Raw genomic sequence first — 17,628 nt, forward strand, 5'->3', positions numbered from 1 at the left:
CAGAAACTGCCTTGTTAGAGACCTGCTGGTATCTCATATAGACAGTCTATATGTACATAAAATATTTTACATGCAGGACATGCCCAGTCATTTCACCATCAATCTCTCTCCACTGGGATGCGAACCATGAAAATCTGCAGTCACCAGACAGAGGAGCAATGATCTCTGCCGCATTTGGGTCTTCCTTGATCTTCCTTGTGTCAACTAAGCCCTGCACTACTTCAGCTGGTGGAAGATTACAGGACAAGCTCTGTAGCTTTGTTTATCATTGTTCACAGGGAGGGCTGTGTCTCTGCAAACAGACAAAAAAGAAAACCAACCCTACAAAATCCCCAGCAGCTTCAAGTGCGATTCCTGCAACGATCCTCTGGTTAAGAAGGAAACTTATAATTGGATCACTTGTGTGTGATGTGAGGATGTGGGTGTGCCTGCTGTGAATAATCACCTACTTCTGCAGTTCAAATTGTGTGAATTTCAGGGGGAACGTGGATGTTATACAATATAGGAGGAGATTCCCCCACCCCGACACTCTTACTTTTGTTTAACAACAAAATACAATATCTAAATGTTGCGAGTAAATGCTTCCAACCCTTGCGTGGTGACTTGATCACCAGAAGGTTAGTAGAAGAGGAAAGAGAGAGAGAGGGAGAGGCTGCCATGGAGAATTTTCCCATCACAGAGATGGTGACCGGAGAAAGCTGAAGGCAGGCCTGCAGTTGTGGCAATCCGTAGTTTTTTTAATGCATATATCCAGAGACCGAGGAACATGAAATTGTAATTAGCAGAGAAAATAGGAGAGATGGAATCAGTCTCTGTCAAGGACAGCTTAAGTGTATCCTGCAAAATGGCTGTGTCAGACATTTAACTGATGTGCATTTTTAGACGCTTATCTAAATTAGTTATTAGAACACAATCAACTCTGTGTCTCAACCTCTGGCGGTAATGTCCCTGAAGTTATGCTAGGGATAAATTTGCCCTGCTATACAGGCCTCAAATCTCCTTGTGTGTGCCTTCCTTTCTCTTAGTGAAAACAGTTCCCGCTTCCCTCTGCTAAAGGCAATAATGTTAACAGCCTCCAACTTATCTCCTGTGATACCACCAGAATCAGCCGCAAAGACAGTTTACAGAGACAGCAAACAGTTGGGGTTATACAAGTGTAATTGAGGGCAAAATCTGTCCTGACTTATCCTCTGCTTTTTCAAAAAGAAGATATAATTCCACATGAAATTTCTCAGATCCCCAGGAAGAATGTCTGACTTTCTTCACAGCCATGTGATTTATTTTGCTGGCCTCTGTTCTGCAGATGAAAGGTGAGGTTAATGTTAAGTAACAAGTTTGCTCTATTTTCGGCACTGGTACCTTCATGCTATCTTTTCTAACTACGTGACAGATGAAGCAGCTTAAAAATCTCCTAAGTGACCAAGTATTTTATTAATTGCTACTCAGTAATTCGGAATTCTGCTGTCGTGACAACTTCCTCACCGCACAGAGCAATAAGAAGCAGCATCAGCTTTTTATCTCACAATGCACTTACGCATAATCTTAACTTTCTGTGCAAGATCAGTAACAGTGGCTTAATGTGACTAATATGGAGAGTGGACCTAAAAGGTCTAGTGAAGTCAAGCCACAGAGCAACCAAGAGCTTCTGACAGAGCTGTAAAATTGTGTATCTTGTCTCCCATCGAAGATGCTTCAAGCACATTTACTTGTAACGCTGACAACTGTTTACTTATTCATGAGAACAAGACAACTTGGAAGAAACACTTGCATGCAAAAGGCACGTTGAACACGTACTACGGCCGAGCCGTGGCGGAAGGGTGCTGCACAAATCACAAAGCAGTGCAATGCTAGGGCTGCTCCGCCTTTGTGCCAGGCCTTGTGCACATCCCAGGGACAGCACGGGCTGGGCTGCACGGCTGATGCTCGCCCACCTGCTCAGGCCAGAGGTGCCCAGGCTTGGGCCAGGCTGTGCTGGAGGGGGCAGGGAGGTCATAGGATCACTAAGGTTGGAAAAGTCCTCTAGTATCATCAAGACCAACTGCCAACCCAACACCCCCAGGCCTCCTAAACCATGTCCCAAGTGCCATGTCTGCACACTGTTTGAACACCCCAGGGATGGTGACTCCCCCACCTCTCTGGGCAGGCTGTGCCAGGGCCTGACCGCTCTTGCAGTGAAGACATTTTTGCTAATATCCAACCTAAACCTCTCCTGATGCAGCTTGGGGCTGTTTCCTCTTGTCTGATCTCTTGTTACTTTGGGGAAGAGACCAGGACCGCCCCCTCACTCCAGCTCCTCTCAGGCAGCTGCAGAGAGTGAGAAGGGCTCCCCTCAGCCCCCTCTTCTCCAGGCTAAACCCCCCCAGCCCCCTCAGCCGCCCCCCAGCACACTTGTGCTCCAGACCCTGCCCCAGCCCCGCTGCCCTTCTCTGGACACGCTCCAGCCCCTCAAGGCCCTTCTTGTCCCGAGGGGCCCAAACCTGAGCCCAGCATTCGAGGTGGGGCCTCCCCAGTGCCGAGCACAGGGGCCCCATCCCTGCCCTGCTCCTGCCGGCCACACCAGTGCTGATACCCGCCCGGGCGCTGCTGGAGCCCCCTTGCTCCCCCTTCCCCCCCGGACACACCGCTGGCTCACGCTCCCCGTTATTTTCTCTTGTGCCGTTGCAGCAGGGGATGAGTGCCACCTAAAGACAATCCCCCCACGACTGGGGAGGGTGGGGTAAATTTTGACGTTTAATTGTTAAACCAACCCGCAGAACAGCAAAGCGGGCTGCGTGCCTGTGTGGGGCTGTGGGCGGCTGTGGCACTGGGGGGGGAAGGAGGCTCAGCCCCGCGGGACCCTCGCCTCCCTCCCCGGGCCGCGCTGGCGCCGTACGGCGGGACCGGCCCTGCCCCCAACTCCGCAGCGGGGGAACGGGCCGCCTTTGTGCCGCCGCGCCCGGCTCCCCTTCCCGGGCCCGGCCCGCTCCCCGAGCCCCCCGCTCCGCCTTCCCCCTATTCTTTTAAATCACTTCCATCCACTTCACCGATTGGTTCCGGCCTCCTGCCGGGTCACGGGGTACCCTTTCTCCTCCAATGGAGAGGCTGGATACTGGTATGCGGCTCCGGCCTGGCTGCGTTGCTGGGTGCCCGCTCGGTGCGTGCGTGCGTGAGGGAAGGCAGGCGGAGGCAGCGCTCGGCTGCCCGGACCCCAGCCCGCCGCCGCCGCCCCGCCTTCTCCTTCTTCCTCCTCCTCCCCCTCCCCGCGGCCCCACGCCCGCCCGCCGCTCCGCTTCTTGTCTCCCCGTTAAAATGCCCCTGGGCTGCCGCTGCTGAGGCACCGCGCGGGGACCCTGCCGCTCGCCGCCGCCGCCCGGGCCAGAGGGGAGCCGCCCCCCCGCCGCCGCCGCCGCCCCCCGCCGCCGCCGCTTTGTCCCGCAGCCCCAGGCAGCGCCGCTGATGGTGTAGCGCAGCGCGGAGGTAGGTGGGCGCGGAGCGGGGGCGACGCGCCGGGCTGTGGGGTGGGGGGCGAGGCCCTTCCCTCCTCCTCCTCCTCCTCCTCCCCCCCGGTGTGTGTGTGTGTGTGTGCGCGGCGTCGGTCTGTCGGTGTTAATGAGTGCGGGAGAGGAAAAAAGGAAGCGCTGTGCGAGGGAACTCCGGGAAGAATGCCCGGGGCTGGAGGCGGGAAAGGCGCGGGGGGCCGGGGCTGTGGCGGGGGTCGGGGGGCGAAGGCGCCCGCCGCACTTCTCCGCGCTCCCGCTGCGGGGGGAGCGGCGTGCCCGGGTGCGGGGGTGGGCTGTGTGTCTGTGTTTTGTCTGCCTTGTGGGGTTTGGGTGTTGTGGGGTTTTGGGTTTTTTTTCTTTGTTTTGTTGTTTGCCTTTTTTTTTTTTTTTGCTAGAGAGTGTCGTGTGTCTTTTAATGCTCAGTGAAAGAAGGGTTCTCAAAGAAAGGTTTACTTGTTAGCCTTTTAAATACCGTGAGGTCGGGAAATATTTGACTTAAATAGACACACAGATTTAATCGACTTGGCTGTCTCAAAGATGCACTTATGTTCCTCTCTGGTAGGTATGGAATTGTGAAATGAAGATTTTATGCAAATGAAGTTAATAATAACACTTTCAGTAGCATAGGAAGGGGTGGGATTTTTTCTTCTGTTTTTTTTCCCTTCTCTGTTTCTCTTTCTAAAGTGCAAAAAGATGACCTGAATCAGAAAAGTAGTAGGAGGCAGACAACATTAGAGGCTTCATTGCTGAAACTGGCTGTTCAAGAAATCGCTGGGAAGAAAACAATATGATTCATTGTTGAAGTGTCTTTTCCCTTAGATTTATTTTTACACACTGGTTGCAGTTATTTTGATTTACTGACTTCTCACGCTGAATTTTTCCTCGAAGCAGTAATGTTCTTGGAGATTAGAAGCTCAGATCATTTTGATGCAGTCAGCTCGCTGCTGTCTGGTGTCTGTTTACTCCTGAGTTACATTGAAATCACAGATATTATTTCGCTTGTGCACCAGTGTAACCAAAACGAGGACCCTAGCCGCTAGTTCTTAATGTTACAATTTAGTAAAAATGCCTTCTCAGAGCACATCTGAAGTGACATAAATCAAATAGTGTGCCTGTTCTTAAATAGGGGTTTTAACCAGATAAAAATGAACCCTGTATCAAAAAAACAGAGTTGTTGATTGTAAAGGGCGTGTGCCAAATTTCCGATTAATGTGCAATGTATAATACTTTTCTTTGTAGCTCTAATACTGTCAGGCAGATGCTTTGGGTTTTTGTACGCTGCTCCCTTAGAACAGAGAAATCCATGGTGGTTGAGAGGGGTGAAAGCATTTCTATAATAATAAAAGCACTTCTGGTAAATACATCTTATCTTGGTTTTACTCCTTGAGTTTGTGCCACAAACTATGAAACGGGCTTGATTTCGGCACCTAGTTTGGGTGAATAGCGGTTTTAGAGGTTTGCCTCGCTGGCTGACGAGGTCTGGAGGGAAGAGGAGGTAGATGCACACAATGCCCAGGCTTGGGAGCTCATTGTTCTTTGCCGTACTCTCTGCTGTGTTTGGGACTGTGTTCTTGCTCAAATGTAGTATCTTTTTCTTTTGAGAAGTGAAAAATAAAGAATGGAAACATTTTCTACCCCTTTCCTCCTTCCCCAGGATGCCCTTCTGGTAACTTTGCAAAAAGGCAAAATAGTAAATTAGAAGCTAAAGGGCGCCAAAACATTCTGTATGTGCTTTCCTGCTCCCCTCCCAGCGCTGGCTCTGCTTCTTTCTCTGTCTGTAAGTGGATGTATAAAGAGAGGGAGCACATGAGGTGAGACTCGGAAGTACACTCTTTTTGAACCCTTCTCAACTTACTTTCATGTTCTACCTTTTCTCCCCAATCTAAAACCCCAGGTGGCTTGAAATAAAAATTACTTTGCTTCAGATTTCTGTATTAGCTTTGGGATGTTTGGTCTGGAGGCACGTGTGCAAGGAAAACTACTGCCAAGGGAGCATACCTGAGATAAATGCATGGGAATGGCAAAAGTTGCACAGAGGTTAGAAGTAGATTTCAGTATATACACGGCTTCCTTTCTTGATGAGATTGTTTAAGGTTTCTGTTTTTACAGTAGCATCTGCTAAAAAACAAAACACTGCCTCCCCCCCCCCCCCCCCCCCCGATTGTGGAATCATAGCATCTCGAGTTGGAGGGGACCCATGAGGATCATGGAGGCCAACTCGCTGCTCCTTGCTTCTTGCAGGACTATACTACTATTGCATGTGCTGAGGCTGTGAAGGAGCGGCTGCTGTGCGAGGGCTTGAGCTGCTCCATACATCGGGTTATTGAGGGTGGTAACATCTCAGTTAGCTCGCTGGTAACTCCAACTAGCTGCTGGGGGTAAAAAAATTAGCATGTGGGTGATGAGGGGAAGATGCCAGTGTGCTAGATCCTTTGGGAAATAGGCAGTAGTGACTGTCTAGCTTAATTGTGAGGCCTCTAGGTTTTTGTTTTTGACTCTTTAGCTGACCCCGGTGTGTAACTGGGGTAAATGACTTCAGTTTCCTTAGCTGAATACAACGTGGTGATTGCCTCTGGACTGAGGACACTTCTTTCGTATTTTTCTACCACTCGTACAGCTTTGGTGTGACTAGTGATAATTTTAACATTATTGTAGGCTATTGTATGTAAAACCGCTGCAGTTTGAGTTCACAGGGAGGTACATGGAAATACATACGCTGCCTCTCTGTGGCTTTATGATTCCTGTGGCACGTGAATTTGTACTATGGAGTGACCAAGGGAGGGATAACTTCATCTGGGCGTAGCTCTTGATATCCCTGTGTGAAATGGGAAGCATTTCATGGGTGGAAAAGATAAGTAGAGCCAGGAGAGACGGACCTGCCTTAGACAGTAATTATGTAGCTGGATTAACAGATAGTGACTTACTCGCATCCAGGAGTTGGTTTTACCTCAGTGGGAGTTTTGCACGCATGCAGAAGTCCATCCTGTGGACTTGTGGGTACAGATTCAGTGCTGCCACAGCAAAAGGCTAATAATTAACACTCAGAAATGAAGAGATAGGGTGTGTGAAATTCTTAATGCTGATTACAGCTTAGGTGAGAAAAATGGCATTCTGATGTTGCAGTTCAATAATTGACTTTTTTTAATAACACGCTATTTGTAAATTTACTATCATAGCTACAAAATGCATCTGTCTGCTCTAGCCATACTGGCCAGTTGTTTCGCCCATAAAGAAGTTACTTCACTTTTGGGAGTGGGAGGAAAAAAAGTGTGCTATTAGCTATAGAATTTTGCAAGTATGTGTTACTGGCTGTGCAATGGTACAGCAGAACCTGTGTTACCCTCTCAGCAGAGCTGTTTGTGCATTAAGATTGCCTGAGGGTAGCTTTGATTTCATTAGGTGCCATATTTAAGGACACTGTAAGCTTCAGTAACGTGTTATGTTCTGTGTTGTTGGCATATGGATACAATACTAGAATTGTAATTAATTTCTAGTTTCAAAAATAATGACAGTTGGAAAAGAATTAGCTGTTATGTGATCCTGAAGTGAGCTGAGTGAGGAACTAAAATTTAAAAGGAGTGCTTGGGTTTGGAGTTAACCATTAAAAAAAGCCCAACCAACTCTCTAACTTTCTATGTACAGTGGTTTTTTAGGTTGTGTGTTTTTTTTTTTTAAGGGTGGTATCCTGGTTAGACTAACTATTTTTAAAGTTCAGCTATTTTTCACTGTGGTTTTGCGATAGAAATACATTGCAGTTGTTTCAGTTGCATAAAGTCTAAACAAATCATCCTTCTTGACTTAAAGGGATGCATAGTATCTGACTTTAGCTCAGAGCTTAAATTTAAATCCGTAGGCTTAAAATACGGCATATTTTTTAAAAAGGCCTGTCTTGGAACTAAAACAGAACAAAACCCCTATTGATTGGCGACCTGTTTATTTAGTGTGCTTTTTTTCAGAGCTGCTTGAAATGAAGCCTGTACCTCACTGATGTTGAGTTGGTTTATTGCTATAGGGAAATTGGGAGGTATGCGAGATTGGCATTGGCGGTGTGGAAAGTATCAGGAGGGAGGTGAGTGTGATTAGATGCAGTTTGGAAATGGCGTTTCCAGCAAGTTGCTAGGAAGAAAATCTAGCCACTTCTTGGAGTGATAGGAGGTGTTAGGGAGCAGGATCTACAACGCACTATTGTGCTCTTTATGTTGGTTTGCCAGCAGCATTTTACACAAGCTTTTATGATGTTGGTAGCTGTGCCCAACTGCTCTTTTCAGAGAGGCTGATGTATGAACAAAGGAGCAAACAAGATATGAATACTACGCTGGCTCCTTTTGATTTAAAGTCTACTGGGGCAAGGAATTGCTGTAAGTGACTGAAAAAAACAGATGGAAATATTAGCTGACTATTCCCATCTCAATAGGTGGTGTTTGTTTTGGTTTTTTTGGGGGGGTTCTTTTGTTTGTTTTTTTGTGGTTTTTTTTTTTTATTTTAATACAAATGTCTGTGTAGTTCACAGAGCATCCAGAATAGTACGTTGACCTAGAGAAAAGTGAAACTAGCTTGGATACAAACATCTGTTTTCCTTTTGTGCTTTAATGGGGATAATGATGGCTGTTTTTTGTGAAATTCTTAGAAGTGTGTGCAGGAAATGCACTGTATCAGGGTTGATGGTGTTTCTCTGAATTCTAGGCATAAAGGATTGCAGTTGTATTTGGCATCTTAATTCTGTTAAAAGTGCATCTCTGAAAATGTAGATCAGCTTAGGTATTGCATAAATTTGATAGATGAAAAAGTAAATTTTTATCATTGAGTTATTGAAAAACGGGTAGTTCTTTGAACATGTAGGTTGTCTTTTGTTCTTCCTAAAGAACACACGTGAGAGGCTAGTTCACTGTTTTAAGGTTTGAGGTAAATGGAAGAAGACGAGTGCTCGTTAATTTTGAGGTCTCACTTAATCTGTGTATTTAATCTATTTGTGTTTAGTAAAAAAAAAATCATAGTATTATAAATCACTGATACCAAGAGTCAGTTTTGGCCTGTTTCAAATTTGTAACAGGATTTCTGTTTTAGAATGCTGGATGTTACGTGGCCTTCTCTAGCGAAGGTTGTAGTGTAAATTTATTTTCATGGCCCGCAGTACTAAAGAAGCTTATGTAGATCTTCTGAGGAGATGATCTTATAAGCCCTTAAGTTTGTCCCCTCCATCCCTGTTGCCAGTTACTTCTTCTTTTTCCCCTGTCTGTCCTAACACTTGAATGGGCAAGCGGCATGGATGTATGTGCCTACGGACGAGCTGGCTGCCCAGCAAAACTTAAAATGCTGGTTTCTGTCTGCTGTGCCTTAGTGGGGATGTAATTAATCAGAGAGGGTTTTCTTCCTATCCATCTGCTGGCTTGCACAAAACTTTCAGGAATGTTGGTTGTTGCTGAGATGATGGTCGTGGCAGGCTCATTTGAGATTCATGATGCATCAGAAAATACTGGCATGAAATGAGAGGATAAGGGAACTGGGGGTTGGGAGGGGAACTAGGGAAGTTTATTTTCTTTGAGAAGCCAGGTTAAAGAAAGAGAAAGGAAGTTCTGTCATCTAGTGCTAATAAATATTTCTGTCTGTGTGATGAGCAGTTTCTCCTTTATGTTCGTCTTTTTGATATGGCCAACTGTTTTGGGGTGGAAACAGACAAGTTCTTGGGCACTTGGCCCATCTTCCTGCAGATCTTCCTTCCTTCCCCCCCCCCCCCCCCCCCCCCCCCCCCCGAGCTGTTTGGAAGCATTCTTAGTGATCAGCTGGCCTGGGAGCAGGCTTCTTGTACAACTGTTGGTTAAAATGCTACGGGGAACATTCTTTTTATTATATATTATGCTAAAAAGAATAGTATTAAGGAGCAGAATTTCTTGTTAGTGAGAAATTGTGGTTAAAATTTTACAAAACCAAGCTTTTGTTTAGTTTGATGTGGCTCTTGGTGTGTGTGTTTTATACCAATTCTCCAACAAATTAATCCTTATCTAGAGTAAGCGTAATTCATTTAAGGGAACTAAAAAATGGTAGATTGTATTTGATCTCAGATATCTTGCAAGTGGTATATATTAAATTCTTAGGCGGATATTGTATGTATTAAATTCTTGATCCTACAGTCAGATTTCTGTATGTGGAATGATGATAGTCTGTGTAGTGAAAGGGAGGGGGGAATCTACTTGGGGGGGGACTGTTGATCACATACCTCTATGCACGTAACCTCTATATATGTATTAGTGCCCAACGCAAGGTAGGGGCACGTGAATGAGTTAGCGTAGGATGAGTTGGTGTGTAACTTGCTGAACGTTGGATACACAGCAAATATTCACCCTCAATGACAGCGTATGCGAGACGCTGATCTCCCTTCCCTGAAGGACAGGTAACTTCAGGCAGCCCTGTTTACTTCTAGCCATCATTAAATGGCTCTGGGCGCTTAACATAGAGTGCCTGTGACTCACGGGACCTCATCTGTGCGTTTATACCTTGAGTCAGCAGTCTGTGCAGTACCACTCATTTCCATAACCACCCATGTATTACATCAGCTGACAAATTGTCCTGTTTTAGCTCAAGAGTACTTGCCGTGTGGGAAGGTTCTTCAGGGTGATGGGGTAGACACACACAACAAACACTTTTTCCTGTACCTGTAAGTGAAGAGTGGCTCTGAGCTTGGAAGACTTGGAGTTGAAGGGAGCTGCTTCTCTCTTAAACTTTTGTCTTCCACTGAGGGTGAGTGTGTGGCTGTTGGATTTCTAGTTTGTTTTTTTTTTTTTAACACTGGTGCTTATCTGTTCTTCGGAGGCTTTTCTCACCCACAAAACCATCTTGACCTGTCTCTTGGAATTCTACCCATGTTCCTTTATAATTCTTCTTCAACTTGTTTTCCCATCCCCTTTGTCTGCAATGGCTTTAATGCAGCTAGGTCATCCCTTATTCAGGTGTGTCAGCTTCACTGTGATTATACTTCAGTATGATCTAGAACTGAAGTATGAAAGAAACTTCAGGGTATGGAAGTATGAACTTACATTGGTGAAGTTGCTTAAAATTTACCTGGTTAAGACCCAGTATCTGACAAGATTCTGCAGAGAAAGCTTTGTCTTGCTCCTTGTTCTTAGTAAATTTAAAAATTGGAAAGGCCACAGGTGAACAAAACACACAGAATTTAACACTAGTTATGTCCTCTTCTGGTACCTGATATCTCTGTGCCAGGATGGTACATCTTGTATAAAAAGGAGTGTGATGTCTCCGTTAGAGATCTTCTAATGAGGTCAGTGCAGATGACTTCAGCACTTAATCCTCATCTTTACAAACTGGGAGTGAGATGCAGGAAATCTAATTTATGTCTCCAAGGTCATTCATTTTCACAAAACTTAATAGACCTGCCTCTGACTGCTCCTTAAACCACTGAATTATTCTACTTGCTTTCTAACTTGAACCCTTAAGATGAGGAACTTTACCCAATGATAGAATGAACTTAAAAGATATCTATACATTTAAAGATTTCTGTGAGTCAAATGCCCAGCTAGTAAGAGCCATCAGGAAATAAACTGGCTTTCCTTAAGACTGGTTTGAGCTGTGCGTTTAATGTATTTTATTTGTAAGACTTAAACTATAAACACAAGTTTATTTGATGTTATGGGGAACAAAAAATGGACATGTTCTTAGGGAAGTAAAACCCATGTTTTGTTTTCTTGAGAACTTGCTGTGATTTGCCCCTTGTATCTGTGGTTAATCAGGGAAACCTCCTCCCCCTTCCTCCTTCATAGTGTTTTCTGTGTCTCAGTTTCCGTGATAAATTTTATATTCCCTGCTGCTGAACTCAGGGCAGAAGCAATGGAAGGATTTCAGATGATGACGGTAGAGAAACTGTTGTGTTGGCTGGCCAAAGCTGGAGTAGGGTATTATTTCAGACGTTAAGCTTTAAATCAAAGGAACTGAGTGAAAAGGGGCAAATGTGGGTAATGTGATGAAGGTGAATGTTTTTGAGTAAACATGGATGGAATATGGTAGTGCAAGTAGTTCTCCCAAGGCAGAGATGCAAATAAAACAGCCTAATGTCTGAATAAAGGCAATATGGAGGTTTTTGTGTTTGTAGGCATTCTGTTGGTGTTGGGGAGGGTTGCAATGCATGCTTCTGGATGAAAGTCTGGATAATACTTGGATTAGAAAATGGTTAAGTCGAATGTTACCATATACTCTTGAAAGAAAGCTTAGGGAGAATCCAAGCTCTCTTCAGACCTGCTGAAACAGCTCTGGTTGCTGTTTGACTATCTTCGTCAAAGTTTGGAGATACTGTAGGAGTGCAGTAGGTGAAAAGATAGTGGTGCATGTAGTCTAGTAGTCCTGAGATTTTTTTTTTAATTGCACTAATTCGTAGGGAGGTACTAGAATTATCAATGATGTCTCACGGCATGTCAGATGTCCTTTAACAGGCCAGTAGAAATATATGTGACTTCTAACATATTTGTTTTCTACCTCTGCTTATATTTTTTCATAATTGTGCTAATTTCCCTACTGTAGACTTTGGGATTCTACCTGCTGTTATTCTTTTTTGGGGATTAATATGAGTGAGGATATGTTTCTTTTTCCATGAGTCTCAGTTACTACCACAGCTTACCTTCCATGGCTGGCTTTGTTAAACGCAGTTCTGTAAACAGCATATCGGCTCATTCTTCTGGTTGGGAAAAAATAATTTGATTCTTCCTTCCTGCCTCTCTTCATGTTGAATAGACTTAGTCTTTTATTGTTGAATTTTATTGTCTAACTGCATGTTTTTCTGCCTATATCTGTAATATATGAAAAATGAAACTGGCTCCTCATGTATTCTCCTTAGATGTCACTTTTCTGCATGCAGGCTTGCCTCAGTTAATGAGAGCCCTGTTCTCTTCCCTACTCTAATTAGTCATCAAATAACTACTTCCATAGCTTTTTGTCCCAAAGTACAAGTTGAGTAAGATGTGGAAAGTAATTACTTTTGTGTACATTTTAGTGAAGTCTTCTGAGTCCTGATGAGTTATATTCACGCTTTTCCTTGCTGAGACTTTTCTGAGGCCCTACTGCACGTGTTAGATATTCTTGAAGAGAAACAAAAGTGGGGAGGGTTTATTAACGAATGAGGCCTCATGTTTATAACATTCTGTTAGAAATTAAACATGTCTAAGATATTTTAATTGGGTCATATATTTAATTCCTGAAGATAATAAAGGGTCATGCTAGAAGCAGACAACAGGAGAGACTGGAAGGATTGCATGTTGTTAATTCATTACAGGAATTTAGGTGTTGTTGGTATCACAATATTTGGATTGTGCTCCAGGCACTTTAGAAACTAAACAAACACGACTTGTTGCATGACCTCGAGCTGAACAGCTCGCTGCAGCTGTGTTTTTCTGCTTACGAAATAGGTGTGATGATACTTTGTCACTGTTATCGGGAAGTTCTATAGATGTTAAGCAATATGAAAAAGCTAATTTTTTATATGTTTACTTTGCTAATCTGAAAACATCTGTTAACTTAGTTATACGTTGCATGTTTCCTCTCCACAACAATCATGAAATAGCTAGGTAATGCTTTCAAAACAATCCAAAAAATCCTCCCAAGCCCAGCAGCTCGGCCAACCCCCAACGCAGAGAGAACTTGACTTGATCGCTCACAACCGTGAAGATCTGCTGTGGCAAACCTGTAGCTTGCTTTCTATGGTATGTTATTGTTTAGTATAGAGGACCAGTGAGCTATTAAGAAATGATGAAATATGTGGGGATTTTTTTTTAATGGCAGTTCGTGCTCCACAGGGGTTTACAAGAACAATAGGTAAACTCTCAGGAACCTGTTGTTCTACTGGTTAAGAAATGACTACATTTCAAAACTATAATTTGAGCAGCTCTCTTCTCAGTTTATTGTGGTTACTTGCACCTTTTTACCCCAGTGCAGAATGAAGTTCTTTTGGTATTTTACCTTCTTACATTTTTTCTTTTTTTTTTCCTGTTGGAATATAACAGGGAGGTGAGGTGTGCTTTAAAAGTATGGGTGTTGTTTTGGTGGTGTGTGGTTTGTTTTTTTTTTTTAATAAATTGATGTCGGGACATTGATACATAATTATATATATTAGGTGGTATATTTGCATCAAGGCACCAGTGAGCTCTGTTCTCCGTGGCTATAGATTGTCACTTTCTCACCGTATCTTTGACGACATGGCTGCTCTTGTTTTACTTCAAAGTCTAATTCTGATGGCAACTTTCTGTTGTATCTTTGCATTTGTTATTTTGTGTCTTGATGTATCATCAATATCTATTTGGTATTACTTGTCCATATCAAAGTAGTTAAGGATCTTCTGATAACGGCAGCTGTAGTAAATATCTAGTTCTTCAGTACTGAATGGAAATTATTGGTTTTTTTAAATGCCTGTTCTCTTAGCTGCCAAATTTGAGTTATATTAAATTTTCTTATTGAAGTGTTCGAATAAATTTCTAGCTTGCTATTTTCCATGGTTCTCAGAACTGTTTTATGCTACAATTCTTGCCCTGAAACAAGTTTGCCTTTAAAATAAGCTTTGTAGGAATTACTGTAACTTTTTACTCCCTGGTTTGCTTGTTTGTGTGTTTAGCAGAAAACTTAGGCTTTTATGCTTTGTAATAGCAGGATGTCTCAAGGTATTGCTAATGGAGAACTCCTATGCTTAGTCTCCCTCTTGTTACTAATTGATTATTTGCTCCTTCAGAGAACAGTTCTGAATCAATACTGGGAATACATTCTGGGTAACATTCTCTCTACCTCCTTAAAGTGAATGAAATTGGGATTTTGCTTTCAGGTGTACAAAGGTGAAGAGATAAATGCTCAATGAGCCTTCCAAGATGGAAGGAAGGGGTGTCACCCATTAGTAAGCTAAGGAAAGCCAGGAGGTTATTTCCTATGTACTTGTTTGCTTTTAATAAAAATAACAAAAATACATTTTTTTAGAACCTCGTTCAGTAGGAATGTAATTTGAGCCTCATTTAAATATAGTGCTTTGAAATCAGTCTGTGGTTCAGTGGGTTTGTGAAGAACAAAATTTGTATTCTCTCTAGCTTGCTTCCCCCCTGCCCCCAGGTGAGAGGAAGGAAGGGCTCCAGAGAAGAAAATTAGGCGGAAGAGATTAATATTTGCACTGTAGAAAACACTGGTCTTTCTGTTTGAGGTCCAGCTAGGTCTATTCTCTGTGTGGCTGGATGTGTTTTTGAGCTTGTATAGCCTTTCTGCCTAGTCTGTGATTGGAAGAGGTGGTGGCTGTAACAAGCTGGTGTCACGAGGAAAACCAAACTATTCTTTAAAATAAAACTTGTCATCATTCAAACAATTATTGGGGAGCATGTCTGGGGGGAAGAGGGTTTCCTTCTTTCCTGAAAGTTCTTAGGCCGGTGTATGAGTATGCATGAGTTGTTGATTTTTAGGTTATTTTTTTCCTATGCTGGTGTGTTGTGGTGGTGTTTTTCTTTTTTTTTTTTTTTGGAGAGGAAATGAAGACAATGTCCACTGTGTTCATTTTCCACACTATGACAATACAGAAAGACATCAGACTTAAGCTACCTTAAAAGTACCCCCTCACTGTAGCAGCAGAGCCCTTGTCTTCAGTGTTTAAGTTCAGGCAAATGCCTTAGAGATAAAAAGTATTCTAAATTTTGAAAGTAGTGGATTTTTATGTGGGAAGAACCTATTTGGGTAGCATCACTTAAGCAGCCCTTTGGGACTGTTGCCTGCTTAGTTCCTTGATGTTAACAGTTCAGAGGTCATCAGTTCCTACTTACAGAAAGAGGAGTTTGGGGGCCAGTCATCCATAGCCCAGGCTGACTTCTGTAGCTGTGGAAAAACATCTTGTTTCAAAAGACTGCAGATGTTAAGTGTTTGTCAGAAAGAACTTGCAGAGCATGGTACGTGGTTGCTATGCTTGCTCTAGTGACTTGATTTAGCTATGAATTTGGACTGTAGATAAATTGGCTGTCAGGGTGAGCTGTAAGCGTTGTCTCTATAGCACAGTACGATTTTTTTTTTTTGTTAAACCACTTGTATAAAAACAATCCTCTACTACTATGGGAACTGAACACTGCAGGAGCCTGAATTGGAGGTTTCCACATTAGTGAGAAACTGCTTAGAGAAAGGGTATGCAGTCGTTTGGGGTTAGCACTGGGTAATGAAATGCATCAAATCGTTTAAGAGGGGAGAGCTGATATATGCAATACAGTGCAACATCTAAAGGAGTTGGTTTCAAAATGTGAAAGAACTTCTGATGAGCAACAGCACCCTTCCCTGATCCCTTTAGGAGCTGGATATCCATCTGAATTACATTTGTCCGTTATGATTAATTGAGTATATTCCCAAAAAGACAAAGGCTCTGTATAGTCTTGCTTCTTTGATCTGGAGCTTGAGGAAACCCGCATTTCTCTGTAGTGGTAACTCATTCAGCTGTGTCGAAAATTTGGTGCCTCTTGTAAGAGTCAAATATATTCGCTATGCATTTAGTTCTTAGTGAGGTGTCATAACTGAAACATGTTTAGGGAAATCTGCATTAAATTACAAAGTTTCATTTTGCTTGTGCACGTGGGTTTTGGGTTTTTTTGTTGTGGCGTTTTTTTCTTTTTTTCCCCCCTTCCTCCATGGGATTTCTTGCTGTTTTCTCAGAGTGAAGAGACCCCATACAGTGCCCTTCAGTGTGGAGTAATCTAACCCAAAAGAAATTTATATTGAGAAACTTACGGGTTTGGGCAGTGAGCTTCTCAACAGCAAGAATGTCACAGCTCACCTACACATCGTTTCATTCTGTGTGTGTCAGGATAGTTCAATATAGATATATTCATTTTATATTTTAAAGAGAGTGCCTTTTGTGACTCTGAATAACGCTCGGAATTAGACAGCTGAAGTCTTTGAGGTGAGAAATTGATTCAGCATTGGGATACGGTTAGACGCCACTTCTGTGTTGGTGACAGGTTTGATTTGTTAGCACCACATAAAATGGTAGCATGAAACTTTGGACTTTGTTATTCTTGGTCAGAGTAGGGAAGAGATGGATACGTGCATAGCCTATGGAGTGTCCGTTGTGGTCAGTGTCGACCTGACTGGGCTAGTTACTGCTTGCCACAGGTATGAGGCAGTGGCTGTGGCAAAGGGAAGCAGGAAAAACCCCAAACTTTCTGGAGGCTTTCAGGCAGTTAGGAATATTTCAAACTGGGTTTAGAAGAAGGTGAAAGAGCTGTGGAGGTGATTACTAGGGGAGCTTGGGAATGCAAAATGTATTTATGGAAACAAGCCAACACTTAAACAGAACTGTGAAGACCCGTCTTCTGATCAGCTTTTTAATGTGAAAAGAGCTCCCCAGTTTGAACTACAGAGCTCTGGTTTAAATGGTTACATGAGGTATGTTTAAAAATAGCAAATGTATTTTATGTCCAGTCAAATAAGGTTCTTGGCATTTGAAACTCAAATGAAATCTATGTTGACTTGCATCTGACAGCCAAGTGGCTCAAATTCCGTTTCTTGAAGGAAAATAGCTTTTTTTTTTTAAATTTTAGACTAATTCCATTGTAGCCTGTAACAACAAATAATCTTGTACTGGATTTTCTTTAAAAGAGTAGAATCCATAACTCTGCAAGCATGCTTCAGTTCAGCTATTTAAAATAGGTTTTTAATGCTTACGCTAAGGCAAGTCATAATTTGTGAAAACTATTTTTTCAGTGTGAAATGGTCTGTTGAATGCTTCTTTAGCTTGTCTCTGTGCACTTCAGCTTGCTAGATTAACAGAGCTATTAATAATAGCCTCTCTTCCTTTTTCAGCATGAAAGAGTTGGTAAGCATGGAGCTATACGTAGTTTGTATTTTTAATTAAACTTGTACTGGGATTATCTTGTATTACCAGTTGCCTTCTAGAAGATTATGTTCATAAAAGGTTCATGAGTTGTTAAGTGGAAGAGATTAAAGTGATTGTTGGCATGTTAGTAGAATTATTTGTTGCCTACGCAGCATTTGTTCATAGCTTCAATTTGCCAGTAATGGCAGACAAGTAAAATGCAAGCATCTGAATTTTAAAATCTACACGAGCTGACAAAACCAAGCTGCATTTTGGAGTCATTGTCTCTTCTATTATTATTTTTTTAATGGTGATATTTAGTTGTTTAGAGAT

General features: G+C 42.9%; 1 protein-coding gene across 4 annotated transcripts in view; it reads left to right on the forward strand.

Moving 5' to 3' along the window:
- The first annotated feature begins 3,328 nt into the window (after positions 1–3,328).
- RERE (arginine-glutamic acid dipeptide repeats) overlaps positions 3,329–17,628 on the forward strand; it is a 254,957-nt gene continuing 240,657 nt past the window's right edge. For all 4 annotated transcript variants that reach the window (XM_075114260.1, XM_075114261.1, XM_075114262.1 and 1 more), the window contains exon 1: positions 3,329–3,456. The gene's annotated coding sequence lies outside the window, so the exon portion shown is untranslated. The remainder of the gene's footprint in view (positions 3,457–17,628) is intronic.

The sequence above is a fragment of the Phalacrocorax aristotelis genome, chromosome 19 (assembly GCF_949628215.1).
Source record: "Phalacrocorax aristotelis chromosome 19, bGulAri2.1, whole genome shotgun sequence".
Taxonomy (NCBI): Eukaryota; Metazoa; Chordata; class Aves; order Suliformes; family Phalacrocoracidae; genus Phalacrocorax; species Phalacrocorax aristotelis.